The sequence below is a fragment of the Sphaeramia orbicularis genome, chromosome 21 (genome assembly GCF_902148855.1).
Source record: "Sphaeramia orbicularis chromosome 21, fSphaOr1.1, whole genome shotgun sequence".
Classification (NCBI taxonomy): Eukaryota; Metazoa; Chordata; class Actinopteri; order Kurtiformes; family Apogonidae; genus Sphaeramia; species Sphaeramia orbicularis.
The window spans coordinates 30,948,627-30,961,523 of record NC_043977.1 but is presented as its reverse complement, the minus strand read 5'-3'; the positions used below and the strand labels follow the sequence as shown (position 1 = coordinate 30,961,523).

General features: G+C 44.1%; 1 protein-coding gene across 3 annotated transcripts in view; it reads right to left on the bottom strand.

The window, feature by feature from the left end:
• The window catches only part of LOC115412731 (BCL-6 corepressor-like), a 49,188-nt gene that overhangs the window by 26,456 nt on the left and 9,835 nt on the right, over positions 1–12,897 (bottom strand). The window contains exon 1 of one of the 3 annotated variants that reach the window (XM_030125359.1): positions 6,744–7,590. The exons of 1 other annotated variant lie outside the window; for it this stretch is intronic. The gene's annotated coding sequence lies outside the window, so the exon portion shown is untranslated. Of the gene's footprint in view, positions 1–6,743; positions 7,591–12,897 lie in introns of those variants that run through there. One more of the 3 variants, XM_030125361.1, reaches the window with a different exon arrangement.

Below are 12,897 nucleotides of genomic sequence, written 5' to 3'. Positions count from 1 at the left end.
GGGCCTCACGTTTGACACATGTGATATAGCCTATCCTGTTAATGCAGAAATGCACCGATACGCTGACTGAACCTACAATCTACCACATCTATAGAGTTTCAACTGAAAATTAACTTCATGATGACTTTCGTAGAACAGTTATGACATCTTAAGGAAGTATTGAAACGTGTTTAGGTCAGTGATACAAAAAGCCCAGCGGCTGTGGCCCTGTTATGTCCGTCTCTTTCATCGCAGGCTAGTCCAGTTATGGTGATGATCGCAGTTTTCTTAGTCAGAGAACCATGTATTTTAGAGGAAAAAGTCGCCTGGGTCGGAACTCAGCCGTTGTCTGAAGACATGCAGCCAGAGTAGACTACGCATTAATATGATACGCGTCAAAACAGAGGAAAAACTTGGACACACAATGCGTGTTATACATAGCTCCACCTGTCACTGGGTCAGTGTTGTTGTGTTTGCAGACGCTATATACTCTGTGAAGTGTCTATATATGGTTACACTCATGCATCAACAGTGATATAAAAATAAAATACGTTTTAATTTTAAATGCTTTGGGACTGATTTTCTAAAATGATGATAATAATCATGCAAAGTCTGTTCTAACGTGAGAGTGATTTAGATCTACTAAACCCCAAACCACTGAAGTCTGTACACCATATTTCGTTATAGACACTAAACCTGCTGCTGCTTTGAGAATACTGAGAAAACAATCCTGCAAATGTCACATTATTAGTGGAAGGACAGCGAAGGAGAGAGGGGGAGAGATGGGGGAGAAGGAACAGGCAGTGTGTTGACGCCCATCCCCGCTGCTAAGAATAGTTTGCGCAACAAACAACTCCCGACGGCCGTCCAATCCATCACACTGGCCGGCAGCAGCAGGCAGGGGGAAGGGGGGGCGCAGCGGTTGGGACTACGTTTATAAACCAGACCGCTGGAGCGGAGACCCGACTCGCACCATTAAACAGAAAACCACCGGGTGTTTTTTAGCGGAACCTCGTATGACTCCATATTTCGGCATTGAGTGCTTTTCAGGGATGAGCAGCAATCGAGGGCAGATATAGGAGGGAACAGGGAATTAAAAAAAAAAAGACAAAGACAAGTAGGCTAATGTGGAAGAAGCTTCTCCCTCGTTTCCTGTTGCTGGCTATGGCGACTTGAACTCTTGGTGACCCACTGTGCGCAGCGGAATAAACACCGGCGCCGCTCATAATTTCCTTCAGTTGGGCCTCTATTCCCTGCGCAGCGCAGTTGTTCCTGGCGCACTTATGTGTGCAAGAGAGACACAGAGCTGTTGAGAAGGTGCTCATAGCCTGTCATACTTCCTACAAGTTGAAAAACGACGCATGAATTTAAGTGTCAGTGTTTCCAGATCACTTTATTGGCATATGATCTTAGTGCACTTAGTGCATATGTACTGAGCAGTTAAAGGGAAATGTGGGTCTGTATCTGGAGTGGAGGTGCCCTCTCGCTCTTTGTCCCTGGAGCTTTGCCAGGCTCTCTGAAGCGCAGAGCGCCGATCAGCTCTAAAAAAAAAATGCAGTGTGACGCAGGATAATCTCCGCAGCGACGGGGGTGGGGTGGGGATAAACACGGATTAAATGCGGGTGCGCGCACACACAACCACACACATTAGTGTGTGTGTGTGTGTGTGTGTGTGTGTTATAGCGACAGGAATTCTGCGCACACTGGCGCTGAACAAAATAAAAATCAGCGGGAACAAATCAGAAAATGCATAAAGAGCGCATGCCAATCTACAAACTGACAAACAGCCTCAGGCCCACACTCACCGGTCCCATCACCCAGCAGTGTCAAAGGAACGTGTGTCTAAATCGTTTCCGATCGTTGACCCAGATGATCTGATTGCTCATCTCAATGGAAATTAAATATTATACTTAAGAGTAGTTTCGAAAACGGGAGTATGGTGACGGAGGGAGGTGAGCGGAGATAAACGCAGCGCAGACACAGCGCACTGGTGGTGGAGCGGAGCTCAAGTACCCAGCAGCGTCTCTTCAGCTGTCACATTATTAGCGAGCGAGCTGTAAACAAGGGGGCCCCTGCGTCCTCCCGGACCGCTGCACAGCCGCATGCAAGTAGGTGCACGGTTCAGTCCCCCCCTCCGCAGTAGGGCCGTCAACAACGACGACATTGTGAGGCCCCCTGTGCTGTCACTAGGGCCCGGGCGGCGGCTGCTGAACTGGCTCTATTCATCCCGGGCCAAATGAGGACTAAATGGCTCTTTATGTCACCAAAGGACCCGATTGTAATGGGGATGCGCATGCACAAGTCTGCCGTGTTTACCGGAGGTTTCTTGACTTTGCTTTGAGATGCCGGGTTTCTTTCATGTGTTCTATCTCCTAATAAAAGTACAGGAGCAGGAGGACAGACCCCCCCCCCCCCCCCCAACACACCTCTCTGAATATAGCTCCGCCCCACATATAGGATGAATAGTCTGTTTAAAGAGGCTCTTAATTATTTGTGTAGCGCAGAGGCGTAAATTATAGGCTAAATGAGTGTCAGTTTAAACAGGTGCTGGAGCAGTGTGAGGTGAGCCGTGATATAACACATGTGACACAGCCTGTAGCCTACATTTCTGACATTAAAGGTCACATATGTTGAGTGGACATGCATATGAAATAATATGCATGCAATAAGTCCACCACAGTAACCACTAAATGCAATTAGAATTTTTCATTACTTTTTTTTTTTTTAGTTTTTAGTTGTTGCTGTGACTCAAAACTGTAGGTCTAAATCTTTACACATCCATTCATGTGCCATCCAGCAGATCACGCATTGATGTTTTGAAGGCTGTTTGTGTAATAAACTCCTATCGCCATCACCCGTTGCGCTGCCAAGCATCTGTGGGATTTCGTCAGATAGATGCTGGAGGCACTGACATCTAAAAACAAACGAGGAGGCCGGATCAAGACGAGGCCTGCAGAGACTCAGAGGAGGGAGGTGAGGTGTGTCATCATTCTGCTGCTTAATCAATCTTCCAGAAAGCCTATATGGGCCAGAAAGAGCGCAGTAAACCAAATTTGAGCTCCAGGCTCGGGGCCTAATTTATAATGGGCATGACTTATTGTAATTAGCCTACATTTGTGTAATTTACAGGCTACCTTTTAGTGACATCATCTGGGCTGAAAATACAATAAACACTTCTTAAAATGGCTATAATTATTACAGCTCTAGACTGGAACTAAGCGGCATAAATAGTGGTCTTAGTACGCAGACGGGGTGTAATGTGCGGGGTTTCTCCGCCGTTGCGCCCCGGGTCTGCGTCTGTGCGCCGGTGAAACGCGCAGGAGGCCGGCACGTCTCTGCAGGGAAGTGATCCGTGTGCTCCAGACCTCGTCGAAACAAAAAGCTTTGTTGAGCGCAGATAGAGAGAGGCGGTGAGAGAGAGGAGGGGAGGGGAGGGCGGGAGGCGTGGGGGTGGGGGACGCTCTCCCGTTTCATCGCGAGGTCCCGGGAGGCCAGCACGGAGCATAGCTTCAATCAAACCGTGACGTCTCCTCCGGGAGCAGCGCAGCGCCTGGAAAACCGATCTCTTCTCGGCTCTCTGCCGTGCCTCAGCTTTTGTTCACACGCACCTCGCCTCAGCAGCGAGTGCAGCGCCGGCAGCGACAAGACTGTTGTTTTATATCCAGGCGCGAGTGAGGAAAAAAAAAAAAACAAGCGCGACAACAATAACACAGACCTCGTATCTCCGACTGGATAAAAAAAACAGAAAGGAGTCCTTTCTTTTGACGAATGTTCCCCATTTCCCTGCCTATTTCCAAACACATTACAACAGCTTTGATATGCAAAAGTGGTCCCGTGATTTAATGACGCACTCTATCTGCGCTTTTTACTCCCCGCGTGGCCCCTGGTGATTCCAGATTAGAAAAGCGGACAAACAGCAGGTTAATGGGTTTCAAATGCAGGCGGGGTGGACGTCCACATAAACATCAGACCTCAAAACCGACCCACGGAGCACCACGCTGACACCCCACTCAGCATGACAATGTTTCCCAGCAGGCCCAGACCCTGCGGTGTCTTCAGGTGCCCCTTCCTCCAACTGGACCCCTAAACGCTTCATCATATATTTATGTGATTCATTCTCTTCAAAGCTTTAACTTTCACAAACACCCACTGATGATGATGAAACTCAACAACATATTGTTAATCTGATACAAATGTGTACACGGTGAGAAAGTGACAGAAGTGAAAGATAGTGAAATCATTTATGGTGTGAAGCAAAGGCCGGGACCACCCTGAACCCCTTTATCGAGGGCTCAGAAAAAAACACCTTGTTATGGAGAAACTCAAGGTCTTCACACATGAGAGAGAGAGGAAAAAAATCAGTATGTCAATCTATGGTTCGCAGCCCTCCCCCTCTGTGTTCCAACACCTGGAAAACAGATCAGCCCCACACTGACTTCATAGCGCACAGTGGAAAAATGATGCGCAAAACAGTCCGACGGGTACACTATAAATAAACTCGGCCCACACAAAATGTGAAGTATTTGTTTTACGCTTCAACAACACGAACCACTTGGGGAACTGCCTCTATTACCCAAAGCTGAGACTTAGCAATATAAAAAGCAGAGTCATGAAATAGGCTCTCTAAGCTTTAAAGTTCGTTATTAAAGAGGATGGAAAGATGAAAGTAACTGTATGACCTTCACTTTTATTTTTTGTTAAAATGACAGAACAAGTTCACTATAGATCACCCAAATCGGAAACTACTACTTATTCTAAAATATGCATCACTGTTAGGATTAAAGGATAAACTATACACATGTTCATACTTTTATTTTTTACCGAAATGGATCACACTGAAGTTTGGTTTTGGTGCGTAATGCGTCCTCACCTCCCCATTCAACCGATGCCGGCGTTTAATTTAAATACAATGAGTCTTTTATCGTGGATCAAAGCCCCTGAAGTTGCCTCCATCCCCCACCAGTTTAAGCTCCTACTCTGCTCCCTCGAGAGGTCCTAACAGAGGTCCCGCTCTCCCAACCTGCTCAGGCGTTAAACCTCGCGTTACGACTCATACTATGTAGATACATCCAGCGCGGATTGGCTGCCGAGGCTGAAATGGTCTTTTAGTCGCTGCTTCCCTCACTAAGCTCGTCAATGAGCTGGAGCCAGCCAATATGAGGCTCATCGATCGTCCTAAGAGAGCGTCCTCTAATTAGTGCCTGTGTGGCTCCAGGACAGGCAGCAGGCGGCCGGCACGGGAGCAAACCCCCCCGGATATGAGCCGCTCACTTGCGGAGGAGTGTAGTCCTGCCAAATTCCTCTGAAGAAAAATGTCTTTGTCAAAAGCTGCGTTGCCAGTCGTGAAAGTATGAACTACATAGCGGGTGAGGAGGACTTTAGGAATCGTTAGGAAAAGACGATTGTGCTTGGAACACATCCAACACGCCTTGCAGCACTCACTTCAATTACTTCTATTAAATAGCAACTCCATAAGAACTAGTTCTTATTAATCCTTACGGCCACGGTGGTAAAGTGGTGAGATGTCTGCAAAAAGTAAAAATCAACAATACTCTTGATAATAAAATGGAAAGGGAGAACTCAAATTGATTAAATCCTATTTAATATGGTTTTCAATCAGTTCAGACTTAATATGCGAGTGTGTTCAAGTTACAGGAAGAGTGGTGACAGGGTTTAAAGTTCTCTGGATGATTATTTTTAAGTATCACTTTCTCCGAAAAACAGTGCGTATCGGAGCTGCGGGGGGAGGGAGTCCTAACTAGCGCTACGTGGATTCTCCGAGCGCAGAGGATATTCCCCTGCAATGCCAAGAGGAGTAGAAAGACTGCGCGCAAGAGTGGATGACAACATACTGGAGCGCAAAGTCATATCGGAGAACACCTGCAAGACAGCGAAGACAGAGAGACAAGTGGCAAGATGCCAGAGCGGTTTCCTTCAAGTTGACAGGAAGGTGAGCGGTGCAGTCCCACGGCGACACACAAACACACACACACACACCTTTTCTAATACTACCTTTGAGACTGATCAGCGTCCACTCTGTTCAAACAAAGCCCCCACACCTCACCCACGAACACACAAACATCCTCAGCTGTCACACAAACACACGCACCGCGGGGATGCCCTCCAACTGAACTGAACCGTGTATAAACGGAGCAGCGCCGCTCGCTTCCCTTTGGCAGGGCGAGGCTGGATTCCGTAACCTTGTTTAGCGCAGAAGCTCCGTGTGCGCGCACGTACACGCGTACATACACACTCCCAATCCTCGCCCACAGGCACACAGGCGCTCACACTTCGTCACACAACAGAGTGCAAAAAGCCCTGAATATTCACCAACGGGGACGGCGCCACTTTCAAGTCCGCTAATGTCTGCCGTGTCCTTCTCACCACCCTCGGTTGACAGGACAGTTGGGAAAGGCCAAGCTCACGGTCGACCATTATGTGTGTGCGCGCGTGTTATTTATCAACCACATGCCCTGCCCCGCCGAAACGCACAAAGACCACCTATGCGCTATTCTTAGAAAGTGGCCGTTCCTCTCCGAGTCTCTGCGCAGAGCACCGGGCTGCCGCGTCCAGACCGAGCCCACAACAGAAGTGCTTTTGATTCAACAAACATTTCACATTGCGAATTTTGGATCATTTAAAAGCATCTGGGCTGTTAAAATCAGGCTGAAAGAAAGCAGTGCTGTCTGTCCTCCTGCGGGGTAATACACACAGCCAAAGACACAAATAGAAAATCCATTGTGTTTGGACATGATCAGCCTCACCTGGTTAATTGATGCTAGTTCCAGTCCTCGTCCGTGCGTCTGGACTCACGCCTTTTTCCTGTTTTGCCAAGTTAGCCGCGAGGGCAGCGATCCGTGCGTACGTAGACTGCCTGGTTACGGTCCTGTCTGCTGAAGACAGACAATCCCGACCGAGGACAAAAACAACTAAAAGTGTCTAACAGGTTATCCACTTGTCACGAAACAAAAGCAGTCTCACATTTAAAGCTCTTTGTCTCAGATCTATTGTCTACAGTCAACTCTGATCCATTACCCGATATTCAAGCGGACTTTTTTGCTGCTGCCAATGTCACTGGGGTTTCCATAAAGCAACAAAAAGATCCTGCGCGGAGGAGAAACAAACGTCAGGACGTAGAGAAATCCACAATTTAGCTGAAAATCCGCTCGGGTCCTTTCAGTGGCAGAGGCTGTGCGCCGCTCGGCCCGGGCCCCTAAGGATACAGGTGGCGAGGTCGGTGGACTCGCGGAGACATTAATTCAGCTTGGCCGTACCTCGCAGCAGCGCCATGTTGGGTTTCAGCGGAGCACGCCGTCCTCGGAAAAAGCCCCTTTCTCCCGCTCTCAGTCACTCCATGTCCTCTCAGACGCCGGAATCCGTGTGTCGGAAAGGTTGTTGAAGGTTATTCCGTGTAGCTTTCTGTCCCGCGTTTCTCGCGAAGCTTCAAGAATACCCCGGTCGGAGCCCCGGTTCGCACCGAGGACGCACGGAGCTGTACGGGGAGTGCCGCACAGAATGGATGAACGCTGCCGAGACCGAGCGACTCGCTCCACTCCCACTCGCGCAGACTCTACCCAGAAGGCCAGTCGGGAGACCGCAATTACCATAAGCCTCCAGCTCACGCACTGGCTGCGCGCGCACGCACACACAGAGACACACACAGACAGAAGCGCGCGCACACACACACACACACACACACACACACACACACACACACACACACACACACACACACACACAGGCTCCGCTGAAACTCCAAAACAGGAATAGGCGAGGTTTGAACAACAGAAAGGCGCAAAATAAAGACGCGTATATTAACAGAATCATACAGAAAAGACTCGAAACGTTTGGCAGAATAAGAAAAATGCAATATTATAAAAATAAATATGACTTTTTAAATAAAGGTAAAGAGCACATTTGTCATGTAAGTTGAAGTTTATATGATTAGAATGAGCTGTTGTGTACATTTTAACAGTATTCTAAAGTTATAATGTACAAAAGGAGACCTTAATAGGCCTATATGATGAGGATGGTGCTTAATATACTTCATTTCGACCAAGTTCCACCATTTCATCCAAATTTGTACTATTGTTCACATCCTGTCTACACAATTTAGCTCATGGACGCAGATCCAAATTAAATGTCAGTTTAGCTTTTTTTCCCAAGCCAACAGATAAGGTAAATCTGTGAAACACGAGGCAGTGGAGAGAGGCAGGGAGAGGGGGAGAGGGAGAGGCAGCTCAAGGCTGGGGCACATCTGTTAAGGCTCCCATGTCAAGTGAAGGAGGAGGAGGCTATGAATATCAAGCCTGAGGTGTGTGCATCGTGTGCCCGCCCTGTGTGTGTGTGTGTGGTGTGTGTGTGTGTGTGTGTGTGTGGTGTGTGTGTGTGTGTGTGTGTGTGTAGGAGACAGAGAAAAGAGAAATATGGAAAGAGAGAAAAGCCATCACAGCCTGACAGAGGAGGAAAAGAGAGGGGCTTGGCAATGAAAGGTCTGGCTGCATTTGCCACAGCTGTCGAAAGTAGGAGTTGCACCAGACGGTCACACACAAACAAACATAAAACCCACAGAGCTCTCATGTATTAAAAAAAACAAGAATCACCTTGAAGTGCATATTGTCCCAAAGTTTGGAGACAAAAGCACAAAAGAAATAGGTAGAGACAAAAGGAACAGCATCTGTGAACAGAAAACAAAGACAATATTCAAGGTGTACTCATTCCTACCTGTCACTGGAAAAATAACTTCATAATGGAAGAGTATAGTGCATTTCAATTTATGTGGCAAACAATTTAGTCTTTTTCTGTAGGGTATGTGCTCCTACCACCTCCACGTCTCTAAATTGTCCACTATTACCAGCTAAACCACAAGGTAACTGAGGCTACATCCACATAATAGTTCAGTCTGAAAATGTGTTCAAATGAAAAAACAATATGATTCACACTAGAGTGACTGGGTCATTTCCATTCACAGTGAAATGCTTAATCAATAGGAAAATGGATAAATGTCTCGATCCTCCTCATTTGTTTGAAAACTGGGAAAGTGGCATCTCGGTGAACATCTGGTGAGGAATGAGACGGACAGTCTGCTTACTGCTAGTTAAACCTCCATTCCACTCCTCCTGCTCCTGCTTCCTGGGATTATTACTTATACATACAACTAAACTCAGCTCTTGGTTGTTGTTTCCCATTTATACTTTTGGAGATTATTTTGTCTGTTTTTCCCCCCTCTCCAACAGTTAAAAATTATAGATAACTGAGCCTTACGCACGCATGCACGTTAATCTTTGCTGAATTGTCACAAAGTTTTCAGATAAAATACAAACAAATTCTAGTTAATGACAACAGCTGTTGTTTGATCAGCTAATTTTACATTTTAACAAGTAATGGTCTCATTTTTCTCAGTTCATGTTGATAAATGCTATCAATTGTATAAACAGTAGAAATATATTTGGAAGAAACTCCTCTTTTTGGGTGCCTTCAGGTCAAATTTCACTATCACACACACTGACAAACAAGCACATCTGTGTATGTTACATCCCATTTAATCAGGAACATAGAACACACAAATCAGATTTCGTCAGCTGGTGTGGACGTAACCTGACATACAACAGATGAGATGTGTGCAGTATAACACCTTTATTTGGTGAACTTTTTTAGGATGTTGTCAGTATTATCATGCTGTGAATGAGTTTTGGACATGGAAAACATGCCCCAACGCTGAACTTTCCTGAGACAGAAAGAAGTAAAAAGGCAAGAACTATAATTTTGCATGTGACAGTATTATCACATTCATCCTGGTTGAAGGTAACAGCACTCTACCACAAGTGTAAATTTGGGTGCAACTCAAAAAGCAGCATCTAAGTTATTTAACCTTTATTTAATTGGGTAAGTTAGTTGACAACTGATTCTCGTTTTCAATAATGACCTGGACACATAGAGACGAACAACCAATTAACCAGAGATTAACCAGTTAACCTACTAGTGCATGTCTTTGGATGGATCTTTGGATCCAATGGTCTCTGGAACCGGATGGTTTGGCTTATGATTAATCACATAAGAAACTCTTTCAGGTGAGATCCTAAATGCATTTGGAGATTTCACCAAGATTAACAAAACAAAGAAAAGGCAGGAACAGGTAGAAGGCAATAATCTTTCCCATTACCATTCGTCTTTTACACAAACGGCTGTAATCAGGGGATGTGCAGTTACATCTGAAAAACTGTACAATAACTTTTTATGTATTTGTGCAATAACTACCTATTTATTCTCATGTTTTATACTTATTTATTTCACTCACTGCTCTGCCTCACCAGTATTTTATAACTTATTTTGTCTCAGGTCTTTTTTTGTTTTGTTTTTTTAACTATGTGTGTTTTTATTGCTGACCCTGCATCGTCATTTTCTTCTGTAGAGCATCTCTGATGAAATTTGCCTGAATTACAATAAAGTGATCAGATTCTGATGTACTTTGCTGCTTTAAACCTGGAATTTCCCTTTGTGGGACTAATACAGGCATGTCGTATCTTATCTTATAATCAGTTATGTGTGATCACACTGTGGTACTGACTAATGCTCATTTGTCTATAGAATACAGGGTTTTTCCCCCAATGTAACATTTTTTTTTCCCAAAAAGTCAAAATAATAACTAAATGATATTCCGTGGGCTCATTACTGATAACAGCAGCAAACACTTGGTGCTGAGGTAGTTCAGATACAAGATTTACTGCTTGAAAATATCACCAGAGATTCAGATTCCTCAAAAAAGGAGACGCAGACCCACACTGAATGTGCTCACAACTAACCTACTTTGGTGTGCTGCTCCACAGGTAGAGACCTTGGAGGATCTGCAGGAAGGAATCTAGCATGAGTCATGCCTGGCCGTGTATATATGAGGAGGAACTTAGCGATGTTCAGATGCTGCTAAATTGGTAGATGAGTTTGTCCTGAAGCATGTAATTGTTCACAGAACCAAAGCCAAATGAACAGGGGTAAGCTATGCTGAGAGTTCTCTACCATGTTTTACTGTGTTTTAGGTGAATATTCTTTTTATAGCACACAAAATAGGTGAAGGATTAGTTGAGGATGTTGCGTTTACCTCATCAATGAGTTTGTTTCACTTTCTTCTCGAGTGCAATGGGAAAATCTACAACTTGTGAGTTTTTTTGTCCTAAATATTGCAATGATAATAGTTAGATATGTGAAAATGCATAGTTTTGGTCATATGACATTACCCCATAAAGACCCAGCACTACTTCTGTGTCAGTTCCCAAATCATTTTTTCTATATATTTAACATTTCCTTAGAGATTTATCATCATTTATTATCAAATAATCCTCTGTATTTTGCATTTTTCCAGTGAAAATCAGGTATTTTCGAATATTTAATTCACTGATCATGTAGATGTTCATAAAAACTCAGATTAAAGTTGATGATTAGTATATCAAAAACAGAGAAAACTGAAGAAAAAGTGACTTTTTCAGCAATACATATTAACTGAACAAGTGTCTCCATCCACTGTTATTGATCCAACTCCATGGGTTTTACTGGTGAATCAATGTTGTAGAAGATGACGGTGTTTCCACGGTAACTACAGGGCTTCTGAACGTCCAAATGGGTCATATCTGATGACCATGAAAGGATGACAAACTGTATTTTACACCAATTATTTACATGCATTGGATAGGATTGGTGGATCAGAAGTTATTAAACATTTTAGATCAGTAGATGGTTTTGGTCGATGGTGGATGTTTGGGTCTTTATCGGTTAAACCCCCAAAACACCCTGATTCTGAGTGCAAACACAGCACTAAAGCCCCCTGGAAAAGGATAAAACTCTTCCTCCGAGTTAAGACAATGGTACCATGCGCCCATATTTTTCAGGGTAAGATCCAATCTGGTAGCTCTGTTCTAATACCAAATCCCTCCCTGTGTTGTAAATAAAAAGCAATGGAACAAAGGTAACAGATATAGAGCACATCTTTAGAAGTATGAGCAAAGAGGATTTTGACTTCACCCTGATTACCATCTGATTCCTGTGTCTAAGCGTGTGTGACAGGCAAATTTGTTGTAAACAATAATTTAGAATAAACCACAAGGTCAGTAATGGCATGGATTTCTGTCTGACTTGAGTATTAGGATTAGGTCTTTAGTCAGGTTTGTTCATACCATCAGTACCAGTGCTCCTTACATGGTTGGAGCAGACATAAACTGTCACTTAGCATCACACTTCACATATGAAAACTCCCCTTTTCATACAAGATGTCCTGACGTTTTCACCACCATCCATACTATGCAATTAGATGAGACATAATTAACCCTTTATTAGGCACTTGTAGATATACTCTGAAATTCCAAATTTAAACCTTAGTGTGTTATTGGAGGACATAACAAGACTAAATTATGTTTAAATTTTTCCAAATGTTGTATTATGTAGAACAGGGGTGTCAAACTCATTTTAGTTCAGGGGCCACATTCAGCCCAATTCAATCTGAAGTGGGCCAAACCATTAAAATTATAGCATAAAAACCTATAAATAATGACAACTCCAAGTTTTTGTCTTCATTTTAGTGCAATAAAAAACATTAAATTATGAAAATATTTACAAACTATGTTTTCACAAAAGAGATGTGAATAACCAGAAAAAATTTGAATTTCTAAAGAAAAACTAGAAAAGCACTCAGAGAGCGCAGACATCCACCAAGACAGACCAGTGCCCCCATCATTACCAAAATTAAATCATTTGTTCCTTGTGCCAGTATCAACATTTCCTGAAATTTTCATCTAAATCCGTCCATAACTTTTTGAGTTATCTTGCACGAGGACCGACAGACAGACAAACCAACACCGGCAAAAACATAACCTCCTTGGTGGAGGTAATAAGCTAAATTTTAACAATATTATGCCTCAACTTTTCACTTGT